Source organism: Gopherus evgoodei, chromosome 3 (genome assembly GCF_007399415.2).
Source record: "Gopherus evgoodei ecotype Sinaloan lineage chromosome 3, rGopEvg1_v1.p, whole genome shotgun sequence".
NCBI classification, from domain to species: domain Eukaryota; kingdom Metazoa; phylum Chordata; order Testudines; family Testudinidae; genus Gopherus; species Gopherus evgoodei.
In genome coordinates, this window is record NC_044324.1 from 186039585 (window position 1) to 186063547 (window position 23963).

A 23963-nucleotide genomic window follows, 5' to 3' on the forward strand; every position below is an offset into this window, starting at 1 on the left:
GTGAAAGAAGGGGTTGTCTGCTGCTGTAGGAACTTCACCTCTCCAAGTGACAGTCACTGGGGTCAAGAGTAGCATTCTTCATTCTACCTAGCTATGTCTAGATCGTGGGTTAGTTGGCATAGCCACAGCACTCAGGGATATGGATTTTTCACACCCCTGAGCACCGTAGCTAGATAAACCTAAGTTTTAAGAGTAGACTACACCTTAGATTGTGAGATCTTCAGGGCAGGAACCATCAGCGAGTCTGTACTTGTACAGTGCCAAGCACAATGGGGTCCCATTCTTGGTTGGCCTTAGGCCCTACTGTAACAAATGTGATTAACAACAATAGTGTATTGATTTTTATAAATGGGGAAAAGGAAGGCTAGATGCATCAAAAGAAATATCAACATCCACTTGCTTTCCACAATGTATGTAACTATTATGATTGTTTTCTGTGCAATGCCCCATAAATATCTAGGAGACTGGTGTTCTGCTAGAGGCAGCTGGCATTTTGTGTTCGTTTTAGATGCGGCTCTTACAGCGGAGATATACCCTGTCCTCTCTTGTGGAGACTAGTTTTCTCCTCTCTGTTTTCTTTGTTCCTTTTCCTTCAGCCTAAAACAAAACTCATTCTGATAAAGTAGGTTTGTTCCATATATATAGAAAAATGTAACACTTTCTTCTCTTTATTTTCCTTAACACATCTGTCTTTACAGTATTCTCCATTTCTAGTTTTCTGTCTACCTTGGCAGGTAGAGTGCTACAGCAAGCCATCTAGACACTAGCACATCAACGCAATAAATATATCATCTTTTCTGGGAGCTGCACTATTCAACTTTGCCTCAGATGGAAGAGAGAGACTAACCATGACTTACACTTCTTCAAAGTTGTTTCTGACTATCTACCCATGTTTTTTTGGTTTAGTGAGAGGTGGTTTTGTTTGTTTGTATGTACAGTTCTTTGGCCTGGTAGGAAGGTTAAGATTCCATAGCTGTGTTTCGTTTTTTTAATTACAGTATTAAATAAAAATCATGGAATTAGAAGGGACCCCAGGAGGTCATCTAGTCCAACCTCCTGCTCAAAGCAGCACCAATCCCCAGATTTTTACCCCAGTTCCCCACAAGGATTGAACTCACAACCCTGGGTTTAGCAGGCCAATGCTCAAACCACTGAGCTATCTCTCCCCTCTATGTATATTTATGGTAGACAACAGGGTAGGTCTCCAGTAGATACTTCTAGCATGTCCCATAAAGTATGTATCTTTTGGACAGAAATATGTAAACTGAGGAATAATGTCTGGCAATGTGACTAAGAGGCATCAACTCAAAACTCTCCAAAGCATATATCTGGAGGGCATAAAACGTAAAGCTAAGAACTGCATTTGGGATTAAATCCTGGCCCCACTGTAGTCAATTAGAGTTTTGTCACTGACAATCAAAGTCCGCCCCACCCCTTGGTTTCTACTTATCTTCAGATGAACCTCAGCTGTAAAGTCATGGTCCAGGGCAGAGTTTCACCAGTGTTCAGTTGTGTGCAAATCCAGCAATTTGGTTGGGACCTCTCTCCCCTATTAACAATAACCAAACTTTTTTTTTTAATTTGTGGATGGCTGAAATGAGATCTGGATAAAGATACTTAAAATCACTGACCATCTGAAACAGAAAACATATGAGGCAACTGAAGGCAAAATGGAGAAAAGTAATGGATTTTTTTTTAAAGTAAATAAATGGATTTATTTAATGTGGAAATGTAACACTGCAATTTGTGAGTGCTTGATTTAAGACATTTGAAGAAAAAGTAGCGAAGCATGCATTACAGAATTAAAACAAAACACAGATTAAAAGAATTTGCAGATAAATATAAGATTGGGGGAAAGTAAGTCAAATTTTGGACCAACAAGTCTGACAGTATCCCTTTAATCTTCAGAATAGAAGTTGGGGCCATCCAGATTGATTGGTACAAAATCTGTTGTTACCTCAGTGACACAGCACAGATCCTTTAAGCTTGTTAGCCAGTCAAAAAGAGTTACAGCAAAAATACAGTTCCTCCTTGTTCCCAAACACTCCTTAGTAGAGATTTTACAAAATAAACACTCCCCCCTCAACCCTTTTCCCCACTTTTATTTTTAACAAATTTTCAAATGCTTATGAAAAGAAAACAGAGGAGATTGCATCTGGTTTGTCTATGGCGCCATTTGTTGCTATAGGGAGACTGCTTGAAAAAGGTGATGAGTGGTAAGTTGGTGACTGATATTAACAGAGAGACAATAGACAAATTGCTCCCAATGTTATGGTTAACCCTTTGGTGAGAAAGTCTTAGTCTCTCCCTCTGCTTCTCTTGTAAAATGATTACCTAAATCTTCCCACACAGTTGTTAGTTGTTCCCCCTCCAAGAAGTTTAACATTTTTCTCGTTCTAGTTTCCAGAAGTAGTTTGTATGTAAAAACATTTTTGGAAGGGGTAAGGAGAGGAAGAAACCCACTGCAATGTTGTTTTTTCATGATTCAGATCCTTCGGCTGACCTAAACAACATTTCACAGCTTAATGAAAAGGGTGGTTTGTGCCACTAACATAAATCAAACAGTTAATTTTGCATTTATTCCTGAAGGTGTAGGTGGGGAATGTACAGTTTAATAGCAAAACACCACCAAGCAAATTATGAATTGAAGCATCAAAATCATTTATTGTAAAGATGTGAATTTGCTGAGCCCAAACTTCCCCCTTTGAGTGCACTTAAAAACGAAAAGAAAAAAGTCCACATAAAAAATGACTTGTAGTTTCCTAATGAGCACATCACTTTACTTAATTAAATATTACTTTCAAAGTTTCAGCCACAATAGCTCTTGTCCCTTGCCAGTTGTGGTAAGAAAGAAAAACTGAATGAGGACATCAACTGAATACTAACATTGATGTTCATGCCAAGTGTCTCCAGCCCTGCCAAGTCTCTGTAGTTTGGTGAGACGCCTCCCTTGTTTTGGACTCATTTTCAGGTAGTTTTCAAAGTACAGAATTCCTGATGGAAAAAATTTTAGTGTGTTTCAGTGAGATATTTAAAGTCTTAAGTTTTCAGGTAGGACTAGATCCAGTTTTTCTTTTTTTTTTCTTCTTTTTAAATAAATAAAAAAAAGTGTCCATAACAGCATGCCCACAAAATGAATCAATTATGGGCACAAATCAGATTACTACCTGATTTCTGCCCACTGTTACAGGCACGGGTAATCAGATTTAAACCCACAAACCAAATGTGGGTACAAATTTTTATGGGGATTAATTGTACCTGCCAAAGGGAGGCCACCCTTCTGAAAACATGGCCTTTACAATCTCAGTCCAGCTTTTTAAAAATCTCATTATTGAAATAATCACAAACTTATAGGCTAATTCTTTTTCTCACTTCTTCCTTTACTAAACCAATATTTGGCTGTATTCAAAGAACTGCTTTTATGCATGGGACACTGCACATTCGAGAACCTCTGTATTCAAATGTTTGGGTTTCCATTGTTCTCCATGCTATCCTTGATCAAATAATTCCTGTCAATACTGTTTAACAATTGAAAGAAAAAAAATCTATTTTCCATAGAACAAAGAGACACATTTTAAGGCAGCTCTAGCCATAAAGTAAACAGATCTTGAATGATAACAGCGTATCAGAACTTCATGCAAATCGGAGTTCACAGTGAGATACAGTGAGTAATAATGAGTGTCTGTTCCAAGAAATCACGTTTATCCTAAAAGATACTGCCATTTCTGTTACTTTCAATGCTAACAACAGTGCTAACAACAGAAGGCCCTCCATGGAATTGCACCCAAGCTGCAGAAGAAACTAGATGAGCTGTGTGGGAGCAGAATAAAGATACAAAGTCTTAGGCTTGGTTCTGTCTCTCATGGTACCTTTTGAATTAATCCCTCTTGTTTTTTATTGAGTGAGGATAACTAATGAGCTATTATGACTACCGAGGGCACAGTTCTCAGAAATGTGGCCAAATAAGGCGACGCTGCTTGTTTCACATTTAAAAAGGGCCCTTCAGTCAAGCAACTGATTAGCATTAAGTTAGCTTTAAAATAATGGGCAATTTATATACAACTGTGCTCTTATGCAAAACTGGCCTACAAAGTGTCAAAATCTGGAAGATTTCACAGGTAACCCCGTGTGTCATTTACTTTAGTTGTAAAACTAAAACTGGTCTTAGGTTGTCCCTGCAGGAAGTACTGCATTTGCCTTCAAACCAGGTCACAGTGTTGTGTTTCAGTCCTGTTTCTTCTAAAGCAGTTTGGATGGGACCAAATGTATTAGATCCCTATTCTAGCCTAGAATCCAATCGATTTCAAGTTATCCACAAAGATGGTCAAGATGCCTACATAATCCATACGCTGGCCTGATCCACAATGGCCAACCAAAGCATCCTAGCAAAGTTTTCTGCCACAACCACTTTTAAACTGAGTTTAAAGAGTCCTGTGGGAATGAGGCATTATTTTCAGCATATCTAACACAGTCAGACATTATCTTGGCACTATAACTACTTTCAATTTTATTTTATCCTTCATTAACCCAACACAATAACTTTCTTTGAACAATGTATATAGAGGCCATGGAGGTGTAACACATTGGTGAGTGTGTGTTAAGGGCCTCATTTGTTCTAGAGGCTAGGAGTCTGTTACAGCCCCAGTTCCAGAAATCCATCTCTTTAGCGCAAGATGTAGCAGTTCAGGTGTTTAGCTTTGCGGGTCCCTCATTCAATCCCTGGTATATTGGTCAAGATGGCAGTCATCACATGTAACCCTGCTATTTCAAGACCCGCTGCTTGGCTCACTTGCTCCCAAACTATCATGAAATTTTCTTTCCCCATGGTTCTTTCCACTCTAAGAACCTCCCACAAAAGGCTGCTCTCTTAAACCTGGCTTTGCACCTGGGAGTCCATAGGCAAGCTAAGTGCAATGCTTTGAGTGCAATGCTCACCTAAGCCAAAAATTACCTGCACAAGAAGGCTATTAAAAGGTCATTTTTAAATGGTAGTATTGGGTATTTCTGAAATACATGTAAAAACAACTCAGCGGCAGTGAGTGGCAATTATCCCTTGTGTCCCTTTGCTGACAGTGGCCTGAGGTTAGCCACACCTCATTAAATTAAGACCGCCTCTCTGACTTGATTAACATTATCTCCTGTCTTTTTATCCAGTTTAAAAGTATGGCTTCATACCTTGCCAAAATGATGAAATGTTCATCTGAATGACTAAATTGGGTCATTTGCACAAGATGCATGTCTCAACCGTACAGCCTCTAAAAACGTCACAGGTGATCAAATGGCCAATGTTCTCATCCTGTCACACTGAGACCCAAGTTTTATTATATGCAATTAGCCTTATCAGAGATTTTGAAATATTCCCTCTGTCACATGGCATGTAGTTTAAAATGTAAAGTCTTCAAATCAATATGTAACATGATGTGTGTTTCTTCAAAAACAGCATTCATTAATTATCTTTTTTAAAAAAACAAAAATAATTGGGGCTAACTCCAAATGCAGGATAAAATTCTTCGCTTGTATCCACACTAAGGAGCCCCATTATATATCCCACACTTGTTCTGAATATGGCACTTCACCTGACCTCAACAGGAATTCCTCACACAGAACATGTGATTGAAATATATACTGGGAATATTTATGCACCAAAAAAAAAATATGGCAGCAGAAACAGCCTCATCTCTTTCTTACATAGAAACAGCAGCTTTTCTGTAAAACTGATCTGAACTGAACGGAACATATTTTAGGGGAAAATTCTTCTTTCCAGGCCACAAAGATGAATCTTATCCACTGACTGTAGTATAGTTCATTGGTGTATCTTCTGCACTGATTCTTTACTACTGATAAGATATCTGCTGTGAAAATTTTGCCTTTAATTCTCTCATTCAGTCTTTCAACTGGCAATCTTATAATCAGAAGCATAAAAGCCACCATCACAAAGGGAATAAGTTTGACTACATGTAGCTAACTCCTACGGTGGCAACCAGCAAGAGGGTTAGAGGCAAATTATTTCAATGACATTCTTAGCTAAAGGTTTGACAATATTTACCAAGTTCTTCTTACTTTGCTTGCTGTGCAAATATGTAACTGTTCCCTTCCTAGGTACCCATAGGCCTGAAGAGGAATGTTACTACTGAAGCAGCCCAGAGTCTAATGTTCTCTGTCTTATTCCCTGGCATGAGTTCATTAAGTTGACCCAAACGATTCCTTTCTTATAGATTCTTTTATAGAATTCTCAGTGTAAATGGCCCCATTCACTGGTTATGGTAGATATTACATGCAACTTTAAAAGGATAGAAATTGCCCTACTATTTTTTGATCTGGCTTATTTGGTACCTACCATTTTTCTAATGGTCTCATTAACAATAGCAGGCCGGAAGACTGCAGTTTATCCTAATTTATGTTTAGAGAAAGGAACACTGATTTCCCACAGTTACTCCTTTAATGCAGTGTCAAGCCAAGTAACAGCAGCAAAAACAATGGATGCCTTCCATGTGCGTAACAATATTGTCTAACGACAGGCTCTTCAAAGGAAAGAAACAATCACTTAACATAAGGGAACTTTAGGGGGAAAAACCCCATTGATCTGTATCTAGACACATGACAACAAAACTACAGAACAGTTGCACAGTGTCAGTCTTCTCTGGGGAACAACTTGTCTTAATGTTGCATGGGTGTGTTCTGGGCAGATGTAAACAGTGCATCCTTGAGATCTGGGCCCAGCATTGACAAGGGTTCCTGATGCTTGGCCAGAGGTGGCAGATCTCTACAAAATCCTCTTATTTCACTCTAATCTCCTTCCCCTAACCACTAACACACAGCCTCCTGGGGAAGTAAAATTGAATGAGTCAAATTTATCCCACCTGATCCAGTCCAAAAACTGGAATGTACTCAATTATTATGTGCATTACCAACGGCACCATCAACATAACGGCTGGGCCTGGGAATGACACTGAGGGGGAGGATGAATGGGGAAGGAAAGATGCTCTTGTGGTTAAAGTACTGGACTAGAACTCAGGAGATCTGCCCAGAGGCAGAAAAATAGGGACCTAAGGAACTTTTACTGCAAAAACTTGGTTCCCAAGAGCTGGCTTCTCTGGGCCAAGGGTGCTCAAACTCTCACTCTGCCTCCACTCTCATTCATCCTTCTCCCAAGCCTCCACCCCGCCCCTTCCTGCCCCTGCTCCACCCCAGGACCTGCCTACACCCCACCCCAGGCCCTGCCTTTGCCTCTGCCCCACCCTTCCTGCCTCTGGTCTGCCCTGCCCCGCCCCAGGCCCTACCCCACTTCTTCCTACCCCTGCCCCATACCTGCTCCTCCTCCCATCCCCTAGCACCTCCTGCATGCCACAAAACAGCTGATTGCAGCAGATGGGAGGTGTGGGGAAGGGGAGGAGCGGCTCAGGAGTGGAGGGATGCTGGCTGCCAGTGAGTACTATGCACGGAGTTGGTGCCAAGGAGTTGGGTGGAGAATGAGTTTAGGCACTTACAGGATGGCAGCCAAGCAGGAGTTTTGTGGGTTGTGCTGGGACATATGGAACATAGGCTGCTAAGTACCTTTGTGGATTTGGACTTTGGTCTTTATTTTAATACTTTTTCAGATTCAAAGTTAGGCAGGTTTAGTTCCTACTCTGCACTGCTGGCATTCAAAGCTGATGACACTTGTGTTTTATCACCAGTCAAAAATAGTCTGTTAAATAAAATACAAATGACAGTTCAGTCCAAAGCCTGTCCACAAGCAGTAGCTGAGGATACTATAAACGTCCATATGCATTTTATAAAAGGAGAGGGGATTTGGGGTTGGGTTATTCTGGGAGGCAGGGAAGGGTTTAAACCATAGCCAGCCCACGAGTGACAAATGTATTTAGATAAATCAAAGCATTTTCCACACCTAGTCCCAGTCCTGCACAGGAGTATGCTCATAAAGATTCAAGTGAGGTATAAGAGGAAAATGTTGTGAGTTACATCGGGCATGGAAGAGATTATATAAACAAAACTGGATTTGATTAGATTCTATATAAAATTGTATAAAACTCCGCTGGTTTAAGTAATGCTCTAGAGTTATCTTCCCCTCCCCACGCATACCTTTGTATTCTATATGTATTACACACACACACACACACACACACACACACACACACACACACACACACACACACACACACACACACACACACACACTTACATCTTCTTGACAATTTTTACCTAACAGTCAAAAGGCATGCATGTGTACTTAAATTAACAAGAATACTCTACCCATAAACTAACATAGCGTAGGTTTTATATGGACCCGCTAGAGAATTATTCAATTTATTGAATCAGAGAATTAAAGAAAAATCAATCTTCTAATTCGTAAGACTCAAACACACACAAGAACATGACAAACAAGACATTAGGGCTAAGGAATGATTGAGGAACATGCAGGATAGCACCAAAAAGTAAGGCAAAAACCAAACACAAAAAGCTGGAACATCACTGGAAACCATCTGGAGAGTTGCTCTTTCATATTGACATTTTTGGCCATTTTATATATTGCTTTGATGTTTATTGGTTTATTATGCATATTGATAATGCCAAAAGTTTATGTGTCTTATCTGCTCCACACCATCACTGTTAGTATACTTCATTAGAGGCACAAACTAGAAAATCCAGATAGTGGATAATGAAGGATAATGAGTTGGCATATAAATATAAACACACACACATATACATAGAAAAACAGAGTACAATTGTACCAAAGAAAGAAAAGGGGCCAAATTCTGCTTTTAGTTACACAGCCATAGCTTTCATTGAAGTCACTCAGAATTCACATTGGTTCTATAGTCATCATATAGTGTACTGAAGGAACACACTACTAGGAGTAAAAGATCTCAATTAATATGAAGCAATTTATATGTTGATTAACAGTGAATGGCCAATATATAGTTGACACACTCCAGACTCTCTTGTCTTTTGATGTTGATTCTGTGAGAACCAGAGCATCTATTTGTATGTTTAGAATTGCAATAAAAGCCCTGATTTAAAGTTGCTTCTTTCAACACTTTTAAGAGCAGAAGGCTAAAAGGTTCAAAGTGGCTAACGTCTCTTTCAGAGAGTTAAGGTTAAGCAAATAAAGTTCCTCAGGCCTCACTAGGCCATTATCAGCAATAAAACCCCACCATATCATGATAAATATGGTAGCATGAAGGCAACCAGACTAAGGAACTGTAAAAGTTTATCAGGCTGAAGGGAGGAGACCAATACCTGGTCAGTTTCAGCTCTGACTGATGACAGAAATCTTCAACCTTTATTTTTCTTTCATTGTCCTTTTCACCTCATTAAAAACACAAATATCTGGAGTATAACAACAGACGGAAAGCCCTAGGTGCCAGAAGCAGTATTATGAATGGTTTTAACTTGTGGTTTAGAAAATTTAAAGAGAGAGAAACTTGGGTTTGAGTGGTGGAAAATTCTGCCAGACTTTTATACAAAATAATTAGTAACAAGGCATTGCACTTTCTATAGTTCCTCCCTGCAAAAATCTCAATGCATGTTATAAATATTAATTTAGCCTACCATCACCACAGTTCAATATCCTCCTTTTATATTATACTGAAGCAAAGGCCTTGGCTACACTGGCGCTTTACAGAGCTGCAACTTTCTCGCTCAGGGGTGTGAAAAAAACACCCAGCTGAGCGCTACAAGATACAGCGCTGTAAAGCACCAGTGTAAATAGTGCCGCAGCGCTGGGAGCATGGCTCCCAGTGCTGCAAGCTAAACCCCATCAGGATGTGGAGTACATGCAGCGCTGGAAGAGCTCTCTCCCAGTGCTGGGACTGTGACCACACTCGCACTTCAAAGTGCTGCCGCGACAGCGTTTTGAAGTTTCAAGTGTAGCCATACCCAAAAAGAGGTTATCTTAATTTCCCAAGGTATCACAGCAAATCAGGGGCAGACCTGGGAACAGTACGCAGATTTCATGAATACTAAACCCTTGTTTTAACCCAAGGCTATCCTTCCCATCTAACAGGGGTCTGATCCTACAGCAGGAGAGGAAGAGACCCAAAATCCAGTGTGTTGGGAGAGCAACTGAGTAGTTTGGGAAAGCTGTCCAGATTTTCCCAGAAACTTACAAATGCAGCTGACATGCTGTTATGGTGATAGATAAAAAGTGCTGGGAGGACACAGCCATATATATGTGTTGTAACCAGCTCTGATGAACACAACACAACTTGGAAAAACACAGTTGTACTTTTAGTGTTGACAGGGCTTTGCAAACAAGAGATGGCCTCAAGCAGTGACATTCTGATTTACATTCAAACTCACCCAAATTTTGTAGTTGAGCTTGATTCGAGCCCATCTATAATGTAAACATATATAAAATATATATAAAGCACTGACTAATCAGTCTATCTTCTTACAGGAATTTTAAAAGACTGATTGGTTACGAGAATAATACATTGTGTATAAGGGGGGAAGTTTGGAGAAAATTTATAACACATTTTTGTTTGTAGGCCTCTCTCTGAAAGCATAGGTATAATTTAGACAGCCTTGCAGACTTTTCCTGTGGAAGGGGGGAGCTTGCATGCTTATATTTCATCTTGTGAGAAAGTAAAAGCTGACTAATGGAAGAGGGGGCTTGAGAAGGCAGGAAGGAGCCTATAACCCTTTTCAGCAGATGAAATGAGAGCAAGAAGCAAATTACATTACATGGTTACATTGCTATGTGGTTCCTTGAGTTTCCAGTCTCTCTCTTTCAGGAAACTGGTGGAATTCACTGCTCTAAAATGATGACCTACACATGGTCTGGGGCCCAAATTTGCTTGAATATAAAAAGTCTCTCCTCAGACAGTCCAGATTGTTGCTTTCTACTCACAGTTGTTCATTATCAGTACTGCTTGAAATTACTGAAAACAGAGGGAGGGGATTTCTCTGGCAAAGCCTCATGAAAAAGAGGCAGCTCACAATACATACACCCATCAGCATAGGAAAATTGAAGAAAAAAACATTGGGCCCCAATCTTCTTAAACTCCCCTTGAGGGATAATGAGCACCTTCCATACCAACACCTTCCACTCTCTCTGAAATCAGAGAATAGCTAGCAGGATCAGGTCCTTTGTCTGGAGCAGTCAATGGAATGCAAAGGAAACAATCATTTGTCCAATAAGTAAGTGGGGTTGTGGTACTAGTCTGAGCTCAGAGGGAAGTGACTTGGAAAGAGCACTCATAAACTGGAATTTATATGAATGCTGCTAGTGCCAGGCATGCTCTCTTTCAAATAAAAGGAGAACCCCATAGAATTTTGTAAAACCTCTTTAGGAATTGCTTATACAGTGGGATCCTCCTACTGATGTGCCATATGTAGCTATACAACTTATAATATTGTTTTCTATCTATTGTACCATTAAACTTCTAGTGGTAAAGTTTGTTCGCTTGAAAGCAGCCACCATTTTGTACTCCATTCACTGCAGATTGCTACAGAGGAAATGCACACAGTATGTTCTTTCCTGGAGACTTCATTTTTGCTTTATTTTTCATCTGAACTAAAAGTCATTCTGGCTAAAATGACAGGTTTTGTATGTAAAGTAGAGATTTTTTTTTTTTTTTTTAGGTGGGCACAAAATGTAGCATAGGCCCACAATAACTAAAATTGCAATTTGGACACTGCAAAGCAATGAAGTCATTCTGGATGCCCCTATTTCACAATAAATTAAATGTTAGCATATCCAAGTCCATTAGGGACACAATCCTGCCCCACTGAATTCCATAAGAGTTTGGTTACAGAAAGAACCCTGGAAGCAGTTTATAAGACACATTTTCTGTATTTTGCATACTAGCAGAAAAACAAGGTCTTTACATCCATCTCCCACTTTAGTTTATTCCTCTACCAAAAGGTTAAAGCTATATATAGGGACATAACCTTTCATTCAAATGAAATACCATGGAATAAGAGAGCTTCTTGTGGGGGAAGGGACAGAGAGGAAAATGGAAAATATTTTATTCAAGAAATAAGTAATCTCTCTTCTAAACAGGGACAGCAGACTGTGTGTTTCACCGCAACCAATTGTGATGTCAAAAAAACAGCGGATTATACGTTTTGGGTGAGGAAGTAAGCAGCAGGACAGAGCAGATGAGCACTTAAAAATAAAGGTTATGTTATATTCAAATGTAACAAAGAATGAGGGAAGAGAATAATAGGCAATAAAAATATATCTGTCAGCAGAATTGTTTCAATGAGGAATGTGTGTCCCTGACAAGAGGCTCAGGAAGCACAACAGGCACTCTATGGGTTTAAAGCTCCTCCCCCAGAGCTCCAAGTTGCACTGATTTCCTGTATAAAAGGAATTGAGAAGGAAAAAATGTTTGACTGACTTCCCTAGTGATCACACAATGTATCTTACACTTTGTGGAACACTGCCTAAAACAACAAAAACTGAGTATTGTGACAAAGAACTCAGAGTGTCCAACCAATCGTTTCCCTTCCTACATATTGCTGCACTAGCTTTTGATCACCAGTTCTAACTCCCAGCAGTAAAGCAAACAGAAATCTGCAGACAGCGTCAGCAGTAAATCCTGCAGTGAAAGGAAGGAGAGACCATAAGTGTCCCATTCCCCCCGCCCCCTTCTGCTATCGGCCCCCTTTTGACATCTGAATTATCTCCTGGTAGCCTTCTCTGATTCATAGGCAGATTCAGAATGAATGAAAAAGCACCTTTTAACTGAATTTCTAAAGCCACCCGCACCTCACCAAGCAGAAAATCTCCACACTGCTGTTCAAAAGAAGGATCCCCTTCCTGAATGTGACCAATCCTGGTCTTAGAGTTACCTGGGATTCATCTGATTTTCCATTAACAGCTTTGTTTTTAGCCCCCTGATTCATGGTGTCCCATTCCCCCGGCATTTGATAGAAACAAAGGGTTTTCTTCTATTCCGTGCTCACCCCCTGCACTAATTCTCACCTTGAGACCCAAAAACCACCTAGAATTTGCCACTATGTTTTTATGTCTGTCTCTGCTATTATTTAGCTATGCTATCACCAGCGGCAGCTCTACGTACTTTGCCGCCCCAAGCACAGCAGGAAGGCTGCCTTCGGTGGCTTGCCTGTGGGAAGTCCCTGGTTCCGCAGATTCGGTGGCACGCCTGCGGAAGGTCTGCCGAAGCTGCTGGACCAGCGGACCCTCCACAGGCATGTTGCCAAAGGCAACCTGCCTGCCGACCTCGCGGCGACCGGCAGAGCACCCCCCATGGCTTGCTGCCCAAGGCATACGCTTGGCGTGCTGGTGCTTGGAGCCGCCCCTGGCTATCACAGTACAGTACTCAGCTCCACAGAGAGTCTGGGGGTCACTTGTTTACTGATTATTAACACTACAAGTTCAGTGCAGAGGTCATGGCATTCTTGATAATTGTGAACATGAATATAGCCTGTTACCCCTGCAGCAGTGGTTCCCTTCCCCTCTGGGCATTATGACTTGGCCCATGTGGTCACAACAACCCTCAAGTTTGGCACATCTGCCCCTTAGTCTTCATCTAGTGCGGGCGTGGGGACACGCCACATCTGAGTGGCATTGCAACTCTGTGCACTAGGTCATGAAGCCAATCAGATCTGGCCCTTCACCCTTCTGTCTCCATCTACAGAGGGGCAGAGGCACCAAACCTAGGTGGCACTGGGACCATGTGGGTTAGGTGGCAACACCCAGAGCAAAGAGCTGGGCCCAGCCCCACAGGATAGGAGCCACCACTGCAGGGTGAGTGCAGGGCAGGCTCACACTCCAGCCTACCCACCCAAATCTCCCTTTTCACCAAACCAGGTTGGGCTCCCTCTCCAACTCCCCTCCCCTCTGTGCCCCCCTGCTCCCTCTTCCTTGACACATCATGTTTTCCCAACATCTACCATAAAATGTACTTTAATTTTGCATGAAAAAAATCATAACTTTAACTTTATTATTCACTTAGGGCTCTACCTGAGCTTTAGAATAACAGAATCCCTGAGTTCCTTAAAACAGAGTTTTCTTCATGTCCAAAAGAACTTACAGTCTAGGTCCAAGACACGCACACAGGGCCAGCAGGAAGAACACAGCCTAGATATGCTCACTGGCAGGCTTTACAGAAGCGCTTTAAAAGTAGTGAGGTGAGTGGGAGTCTGGACCAGTGGTTAGGCTGCTTACTTAAGCTACAAAATACCCAGGTTCTATTTCCTGCTCTACTGCAGACCTTCTGTGTGACTTCAGGGAAATCAGTCCATGGTTCTGTGCCTCTGTTCCACCCACCCCCCTAAAATAGGAGACTAGCACTTCCTGACAACTGGGGTGTGTTGTGAGGATAAACACATTAAAGATTGTGAGACCGTATAAGTGCCAAAGAAAGAGCACCTTGGAGACATAAAAGAAGGAACTAAAGCTCTGGCTACATAGCATCTTTTTACTTTGCCTCTAGCCTGCAAGGGGCATGACTGGGTGAAGTCACAGTTTTTACCAACAAAGCACACTTAATGATCAGTTAGGGCCAGATTCACCATCCTTACGCATGGAACAAGGTACTCTTAATAACAGGAGGATTTAGCCATGCATTATCCTGCTGTCTGCCTTGTCTAGCACATGGTTCCATTTCTGTATCAGCTTAAATCACACTGTTATCTTACTGTGCCTACCGAACTGGTAAAGCCAGTCCTTCCTCCTCCTATAGCTCTAGATGATTAGGCATTCCTTAGTGCATTCTCACTCAGGAAGAGTGCCACTCTCTAGGTCTGACCACAGGGTCTCTGTCCCCTGTGCATGAACCTTAACGAGAACATTCCTGGCCACAACAGCCTGAAGACTCAGACCAATGGAAGATGTTCCAGACTTTCTTTTGCTGAACGTACTGCTGACAGCATTGCTCAGCTTGCTGTTCTTCATAATCTCTACAGCCACCTCACCTACCTACAAAAACGAGTCCAGTGACACCTTAAAAACTAACAGATTTATTTGAGCATAAGCTTTCGTGAGTAGAAAACCTCACCTGAAGAAGTGAGGATTTTTACCCACGAAAGCTTATGCTCAAATAAATCTGTTGGTCTTTAAGGTGCCACCGGACTCCTTGTTTTTGTGGATACAGACTAACACGGCTACCACCGATACTTCATACCTACCTATAATCTTAGGTGGAAAGGTGTTAGGGCAGAGGGCTGTTCTTAAAAGTACCCACTTTGGCACAAAAAGGATGCTCTTGTATTTACAGCTATTAACTGAGACTCAGGACATGTGACCTTGGGCAAGTCATTTCATCTCTTTGGGGTTCACTTCCCCTTACGTAAAATGTAGATAATAATCCTTTCTTTCTCCCATCTTGGTGTCTTGTCTACTTGGCATGAAGATTTTTAGGGCAGTGATTTTCTCTTGCTATGGGTATAATCAGCAATTAGCACAATGGGGCCCATGTATATTGGGCCCAGTAGGCATTACTGCACTACAAAAAAGAAAAATGCAGCCGCTGCTAAACTCTGCAACAGCTACACACAATGTTCCAGGATGAACTCTGACTTTCCAAGTAGGCAGTGGATGCCAAAATGTAGCTGTGATGGTAGAAAGACAAACCAAATGTTGCCAAACATGTGTTAAACTCATGCCTCTGACTGGCTAAAAAAGAAATCACAGCTGATGATGTCTAAGCCAAGATCCTGAGACAGGGAAAAAAAAGAAAGCAATAAGAAAATGGGTAGGAGGAAATGAGAACAGAGTTGTGTGCAGTGTTGTTGCAGCTATATTGGTCCCAGGATGTGAGAGAGAAAAGGTGGGTGAGGTAGTATCTTTTACTGGACCAACTTCTGTTGGTGAGAGAGACAAGCTTTCAAGTTAGACAGAGCTCTTCTTCAGCTCTGTGTAGCTCCGAAGTTTGTCTCTCTCACCAACAGAAGTTGGTCCAGTTAAAGATATTACTTCGCCCACCTTGTCTTTCTAACAGAGTTGTAGGCAGGAATTGGGTATGTCAGTTGGTACCATATACAGTCATATCAATATGGAGGGGCAGTTGTAGGTTTGTGAGACAGAAATAGAGGTGAATTTGCATCTAATATGGGGAAGATCTCTTCAAACTAGTAACTGCTGGAAGCACACTTTGGTTGTTACAGTAGCAGTTGATGCTAGTTTGCAAGTTATTCACACCAATAAAATCTTTTGTGTGGTCTTCCTACATCACCAGTTTTCTAATTTACATGTAAGAGGATGGTACTGCTTAGTAATTTAAGACGGAAGCATCCACACCCCAGACTTATCCCTGCATGTCCCCAGAAAATACTTTAAACTTGAAAATGCTGTAAATGAATAGCCATTCGCAATTATCTTTCTCAATTGGCTGACATCCACAGTACTTAATGTTTTACATATGAATCCCAACTGGCTGAGAGGATGTGAGATCTGTAACAGTTTTTAAGGCTCATTCTACATGATAAAATTCTTGTAGGGGTAGATGTGTGGGGGGATCCTGTCTTCAGATCAGATTCAATCAAAACAGCTTGGGATCCAGCAGTACACAGACATGCAACCGTTTTTCAAGTGCATGCAAAATCTCCCTAGGGCTATCATTTTAAAAACCACATCTTGAGGATAATCTATCAGTCTAGTGCCAGCTCAGTCCTTGAGCCTACATGAATTGGGACCACTGTGGGGTTAGATATCTCATGTCTTCAACCACCAGTTACCGGACTAGATGCATGAGTCAACTGGGGATGACTATGTTTAGTTCAGAAATTAGGAGCAAGGTTTCTAACCACCACAGGAGCAAGGTCCTGGAACAGCCTCTAGTAGGAGTAGTAGAGGAAAGAATCCCAACTGGTTTTAAGATGGAAAGTGATAAATCTATTAACATGGTTATATGACAGAATTGCCAAGGGAGTGGAATCAATGACCCAGGAGATCCCTTCCAGACCATATGTTCTTATGCAGGCATCACCTGGTAAAGCTCTATGGCCTGAATTATGCAGGAAATCAGACTAAGTTATTATAGACTTTAAGAGACCATCATGATCATCTAGCCTGAGCTCCTGCATATGGCAGCCCACAGAACTTCACCCACCAGCTCCTGTCATACACCAGTAACCTCTGGCTGAGTTTCTGATGTCTTCAAATCTTGATGTAAAGATTTCAAGCTACAGTGACTCCACCATTTACTCTTGTTTAAATCAGTGAGTCACCCATGCTGCATGCTACAGAGGCTTCACCCCCATTCGCTAAAAATTGTGAAAGTCCTTTGAAGATGTCGAGCACTTTTATTGTATATATAGATATTATTCATATACAACATAGTGGTCACCACTTAAAATGTCAACATCTACCAGCAATTACCACCTCACAATCTGAGAAAGAGAGAGACCATGGGCCATAGGTGTTTGGTTTTTGTAAATATGGGGCAACCTTGGGGTGCTTCACAACACCATGATGTGGCTGCTGTTTGTAAATGCTTTTTTAAGTGGTGATCACTGGAGTTATAAACAAGTGTTACATTACAGAGGTCCTGCTGTCATGTGCACTCTTGCAAGCCCACTGGCTTCACTAGCATGGCTAGGTTGACCGAGAGCAGAGTTTGGTTCATTTGCAGCTATTTAGATCTCTATTGCGCTAACGCTGTAATTTGAGTTGCCTCTTGCCTTGCTGAGTATTAGAGTTAATATGAAGCGAGGAAAGAAAATGAAAGTTTTAAACAATAAAAAGAACATTTTCTAGAAAGCAAAAACTACTAACTTTTTTTATTAACTGTGCCTGCACTGGTGAGACATTGCATTCATTTCTTATTTCATTCACAGTGTAAATCTAGAAATTGTTTCAGAAGAGTGTTTGCTGATTTGTAGTTTATCACAATGCACAAAGTTCTCTCAACTGTGGCCATTTCTAAAAGGTTTCTGAGTTTTTTGTGGTTTTTTTTTAATAGTTGGGTTCTCATTGCTACTTTTCTCAATGCATCAGGAGAACAGTGGCACCTAAAACAGTGTAATCCCTGACCAGCTAGTGCTCTAGGAGATGAATGTGCTTTCAAGAAGAGGGCAAAAGCTAAACCTCATTGAAGATTATGGCATGTCCATATTTGCTTTAAAATGGCTCAACGATATGTCAACTCAAAAGGCCTCACTCAACATTAGTATATAGCTACTCCCTGCGCATAGCCCAGAGCGGCCTGGAACACATACTGCAAATGTGGCTTGATTTTCAGTAGTGCTGAGCATCCACAGCTCACAATGACTTAAGTAATGGGAACAGCACTTCTGAAAGTGAGGCCAGTAGTTTGCAGGCAGGCCGTCCTGCATAGCAGTGGTCTTTCTATGCAAGCTGCTCTAGATCACAAAGGGCTTGCTCAGCCCTGACTTGAAAGGATTTATTACTCCTGATTTACACTGCGTTAACAGACCAAACTCAGGCCCAATGTTTGTATGAGGTCAGTCTATATTTGTTTGTCTGACATGTCTAATTAGATTGTAGGTGTTATAAACAGATAGCTAAAGGTTAATGTCTCTTACACCTGGAAAGGAGTAACCTGAAACACCTGACCAGAGGACCAATCAGGAAACAAGACTTTTTCAAATCTGGGTGGAGGGAAGTTTGTGTCTGAGTTCTTTGTTCTAGTGTTCTGCCTGTACTCTCTCTCGGCTATGAGAGGATTTCTGTCTCCTGCTTTTCTAATCTTCTGTTTCCAAGTTGTAAGTACAATGATAGGTTTGGGTTTTTTTGTATTTACATGTGTGTAGTGCTGGAGTGTTTTGAATTGTATTCTTTTTGAATAAGGCTGTTTATTCATATTTCTTTTAAGCAATTGACCCTGTATTTGTCACCTTAATACAGAGAGACCATTTTTATGTACTTTTTCTTTTTATATAAAGCTTTCTTTTTAAGACCTGTTGGAGTTTTTCTTTAGTGGGGAACTCCAGGGAATTGAGTCTGTAGCTCACCAGGGAATTGGTGGGAGGAAGAAGTCAGGGGGAATCTGTGTGTGTTAGATTTACTAAGCCTGACTTTGCATACCCTCTGGGTGAAGAGGGAAGTACTTGTGTTTCCAGGACTGGAAATAGGGAGAGTGGAGTCCCTCTGTTTAGATTCACGGAGCTTGCTTCTGTGTATCTCTCCAGGAACCCAGGGAGGGAACACCTGGAAGGGAGAAGCGGGGGGAAAGGGTTTATTTCCCTTTGTTGTAAGACTCAAGGAATTTGGGTCTTGGGGTCCCCAGGGAAGGTTTTTGGGGGGACCAGAGTGCCCCAAAACACTCTAATTTTTTGGGTGGTGGCAGCTTTACCAGGTCCAAGCCGGTAACTAAGCTTGGAGGTTTTCATGCTAACACCCATATTTTGGACGCTAAGGTCCAAATCTGGGAAAATGTTATGACAGTAGGTAAGACCCATTTTTCCTCTCTGCATGTACAGTGCCCAGCACAATGAGCCCTGATCCTGACTATGGCCTTTAGGCCCTACTGCACCAAGGTTTTCCCTTTGCATAGACATGAACTGTGATACTTCTCTCTCAGATGTGCAGAAAGTCAAGTTGGCTTTGAAATTACACCTCTGCAGGGGAACTGGAGCTGACTGTCAACAGCAAACAGCAGTGAAAAGCTGCAAGTGTGGGTACATCCATGATAACATTTTTTGGAGTTGTATAAAAAATAATTTAGGGCTTGGCTACACTTGCGAATTACAGTGCATTAAAGGAGCCCCAGGCTCACTAGCTCACTACTCACTACGCACTAGTTCACTACCCATCCACACTGGCACGTAAACCGCTCTGACTCCATGGCTACAGCGCTGCTGGTACTCCACCTCAGTGAGTGGAATAACATTTGATGCAAACCCGCTGGAGCCCCCCAGCGTCAGTGTGAACGAGGTGTTGCATTACTGCACTCTGATCATCCTCCGGAAATGTCCCATAATCCCCTGAAGTCAATTGCCCACTCTTGTCATTGTTTTGGATATGGCCTTTGAAAGCTACGTTTGGCAGCTGGCTGCTTATCTGCTCCAAGACAAAGCAACCATTACAGTGGAATGCTGTGTGAGAGGGAGAGAGGTGAGGGAGAGGGGGAGGTCTGCTGCTGTCTGAACTTACAAGACAGCATGCTGACATGCTCTCAGCCCCCCAAAACCCACTGTCTCTCCCCCCACATACACACAACACACTCCCTGTCACACTCCACCCCACCCCACCCCATTTGAAAAACACTTTGCAGCCACTTGCATGCTGGGATAGCTACCACAATGCACTGCTCTCTGTGGCCATTGCAAGAGCTGCTAATGTGGCCACGTCAGTGCGTTGGCAGCTGGCAGTATGGACAGACTGCAGTGCTTTCCCTACTGCTCTCTACGAAGCCTAGTGTAACCCAAAGTGCTCTACATCTGCAAGTGTAGCCATGCCCTTAGTGCATGTACAAGGCTGCGAAGTAAGGAATTTTTCCTCTAAAATTAGTTGGTCTAAGGAAAAAGTTCAAGAGATTAGAAAACCTGCCCAAAATATATCCAGATCAATACCATGCTAAAGAACAGTGAGCAAACACATCATATCAAGGCAAAAGACTTGGCACATTGCTTCAGGTAATTTGATGCTGTGGGTAATTTGACAACTAAGCATTAACTCAAGCCCATTTCAGGAACCACACTTCTAACCAAGCTTTCTATTTAAATCACTTTACATCAATTTGAATTAAGTAGAAGTCTTACACAAAGCTAGTTGGAGACAATGGACAAACTCCAAATGACTTCAGCGAGCTTTGGATCACTTGCTAGGTGAACTTGCTCTGTGTCCTGGGACACAAGGTTTGGTGTGTGACCTGCAGTCTCCCCTAAACAATGTTAAATTTGACTTTTCTCTGCGGGAAACTAAAAATGTACCTAAACCAAAACCTTAGATCCAAACACTTGAGAAGTTCAGGCCTCAGTCCAGATCCAAACTTTGTAGCCAGCCCCCAACTCTTACACTAGGCCATTCCAAAACCAAAGATCAAAATACCTTCTGGACTTTAGGGGCATACAGAATTCATGTCCCCCACAGATTTCTTTGCTTCCTCACAGAAAAATGACTTCTGATGGGGAAGCAAAGGGAAGCCACAAGAACAGTCATGTGCTCCTCCCCAGCAGCTCAGGTAAGTCAGTTCAGGTGACCGAAGCAGCCAGTGGAGATGTAAATTACCACAGGGAGGGGCTGGGCAGTCATGTGTGTGAAAGAGTGAGAGAGATGCTCTGTCCCTCTTTCTTGCTATTATGGCACATTTGGCATGGAGGCGCAGGGCTTTGGGATGTTTCTGAGGAGGTAGGTGTGGGCCAGGTCTGTCCCCTCAGGAAGAGAAGAAAGTAGCAGCCTGCCTGCTTAGTGAATTGTTCCTAATGTGTTTGTGAATTCCCCAGGAGTATAAAATAGGTGTAAAAAGGCTCCTTTACATTGCCAGGGGGAGGTAAATGACAATATGACCGTATAAATGCTTATGGTGCTTTAGTGATTAGAACCGGTCTAAATTTTTGGACTGAAAAAATTTCTTATCAAAATGTGCTCCATGAACTGTTTATTACCTTCCTAGAGATGGTCAATAGCCACTATAAATTGTGAGTTTGATTCCCCAGCCCTCACTTGCTCTTCAGTTGCCTATGATGTAACAATGTGTGGCTGCATATATTTGTTGAATAATAACTAGAAATAAAGGGTCAAATCTAGTTACATTATTATTAGACAAAGGGAGCTTAGGGATTTCCTCTAGTGCTCCCCACTCCCATTCTCCATCCATTGTACTGTAGTTTAAATAAATTACCAAAACTGAAACCAGTGTGATTAGATTGCTTTATTTTGACAAATGAAACATGCAGATTTTAAAAATATTGTGCACAGAATTTTTAATTTTTTGGTGGAATTTTTAATATTTTGGTGCAGAATTCCCCCAAGAGTACATGATAGTCTTCTGAGCCTGCTCAGAGCAGGGTTACACACACAGTGATAAAAATACCTCTGGGGAAATCCTGGCCCCATTGAAGTCAATATAGCCAGCATTTCTCCCTTGAAATCTGCCACATCAGCAACACTGGTGTTCCAACAATAATGGGAGTTGCTCAGAAAAAGCTAAGTATACACACACACAGCACAGTGGTTCATCTACAATATCATAAAAATGACCCATTGACAGCAGTAGTTACTAACAATGGCTTGCAAGACCCCCATCCACCTCCTAAATGGTGTTGAAAATAGTTAGCCTGTAAGTGTAATTGGAGACATATTTCAACACTAAAAAGAATGAAGAGTACTTGTGGCACCTTAGAGACCAATAAATGTATTTGAGCCTAAGCTTTCGTGGGCTAAAAGCCATTTCATCAGATGCATGCAGTGGAAAATATAATAGGAAGATATATATACACAGAGGACATGAAAATATGGGTGTTGCCATACTAACTATAACGAGAGTAATCAATTAAGGTGGGCTGTTATTATAATTATATTATATTATGATAATAGCCCACCTTAACTGATTGCTCTTGTTAAGCTAAAATCCCATCTTAAGCTCTTCTCTGTTAGCACAATGCCTAACATACTTGAGGTTCAATTCTGAGCATGACCATAATAAATAAATAAAATATTAATAATACACAATACCAGGGCTGGCCTTACCATGAGGCGAACTGAGGCCTCAAGTGCCAGACTGTGAGGAGGCCACTAGGACCCGGAGTGTAGAAAATTGTGTCTGCTGCTGGTGCATATGTATTCTCTCTGTTCTAGATGCACAGAGATGGTGGAGTGCTGTGCTGGAGGAAGGACGACACAAGAGGCGGGCAGGAGAAAAGGTGAGAGGGAATAACAGAAAGCAGCAGGAGCTGCAGGGAGAGTGAGGAGGAGGAGCCTCTTATGTACCTCTCTAGCACCCCTAGGAGCCTGGACTGATTAACACCAGCTTCTCAGGGAACTTCCTGCTTTCTGCTGCTTCCCTGAACCCACTTGAGGAGAACAGGCAGTCAACTGAAGTAGTAGGAGCCAGTTAGGCCCTTAAGATGCTGATATCTTCCCTCACTCAGGTCCTGCTACCAGCCTGCTTATTTGTCCCCTTCAACTGAGTGTTGAGAGCCACTATAGCTGGCACAGAACAGCAGTCATGAGTGAAAGAAGAAAACGTCCCTCTGGGGCAGCATTCAGAAAAAGAAAGCAAGCAAAGGAAGCTTTTCTATCTATGCAGGAAGGAGCTCTCCTGAGATACATAGACACAATTATTCACGGTGAGCTTTCCGGCCCCAGTGAGGATGTGAGTGGTGAGGAGATGTCTGATATTCCAGTTAGTCAGAGCGCAGGTGCCATGGCAGCTACTGCAGCATCAATATCTCCATCTCAAATGGATGTAACGATACATATTCCTGAAGAAAAGTCTAGATCAGAGAAGAGTGTGGTGGAGGCGCAAGAAACAATTGCTGCTGACTTTAGTTTCTTAAGTCTGGATCAGGGGTCGGCAACCTCTGGCACTCGGATCTCCAGAGTGCTTACCCTGGTGGGCCGGGCCAGTTTGTTTACCTGCCGCGTTGGCAGATTCAGCTGACCGTGGCTCCCACTGGCTGCGGTTCAATGTCTCAGGCCAATGGGGGCTATTGGAAGTGGTGCAGGCCGAGGGATGTGCTGGCTGCGGCTTCCCGCCACCCTCACTGGCATGGGACGAAGAACCATGGCCAGTGGGAGCCGCGGTCAGCCAAACCTGCCAACGCGGCAGGTAAACAAACTGGCCTGGCCCGCCAGGGTGCTTACCCCAGCGAGCCACATGCCAGAGGTTGCCGTCCCCTGGTCTAGATGATCTAGGACTGTGGATCCACTTGAGGAGTAGCCTGAGGGACTTCCTTGTACTGCATGGGCCACAGCAAGTGAAAAACTTCATGTTCCCCAAAGACAATGAAAATAGAAGTTTCCATCCAACACATTTCTGGCATGAAATCCCCAATGGTAACAAAGTGGAGAGGTCATGGCTTATGTACTCAAAAACCCAGAATGCTGCATACTGGTTTTGTTGCAAACCCTTCCAGCCTAATGT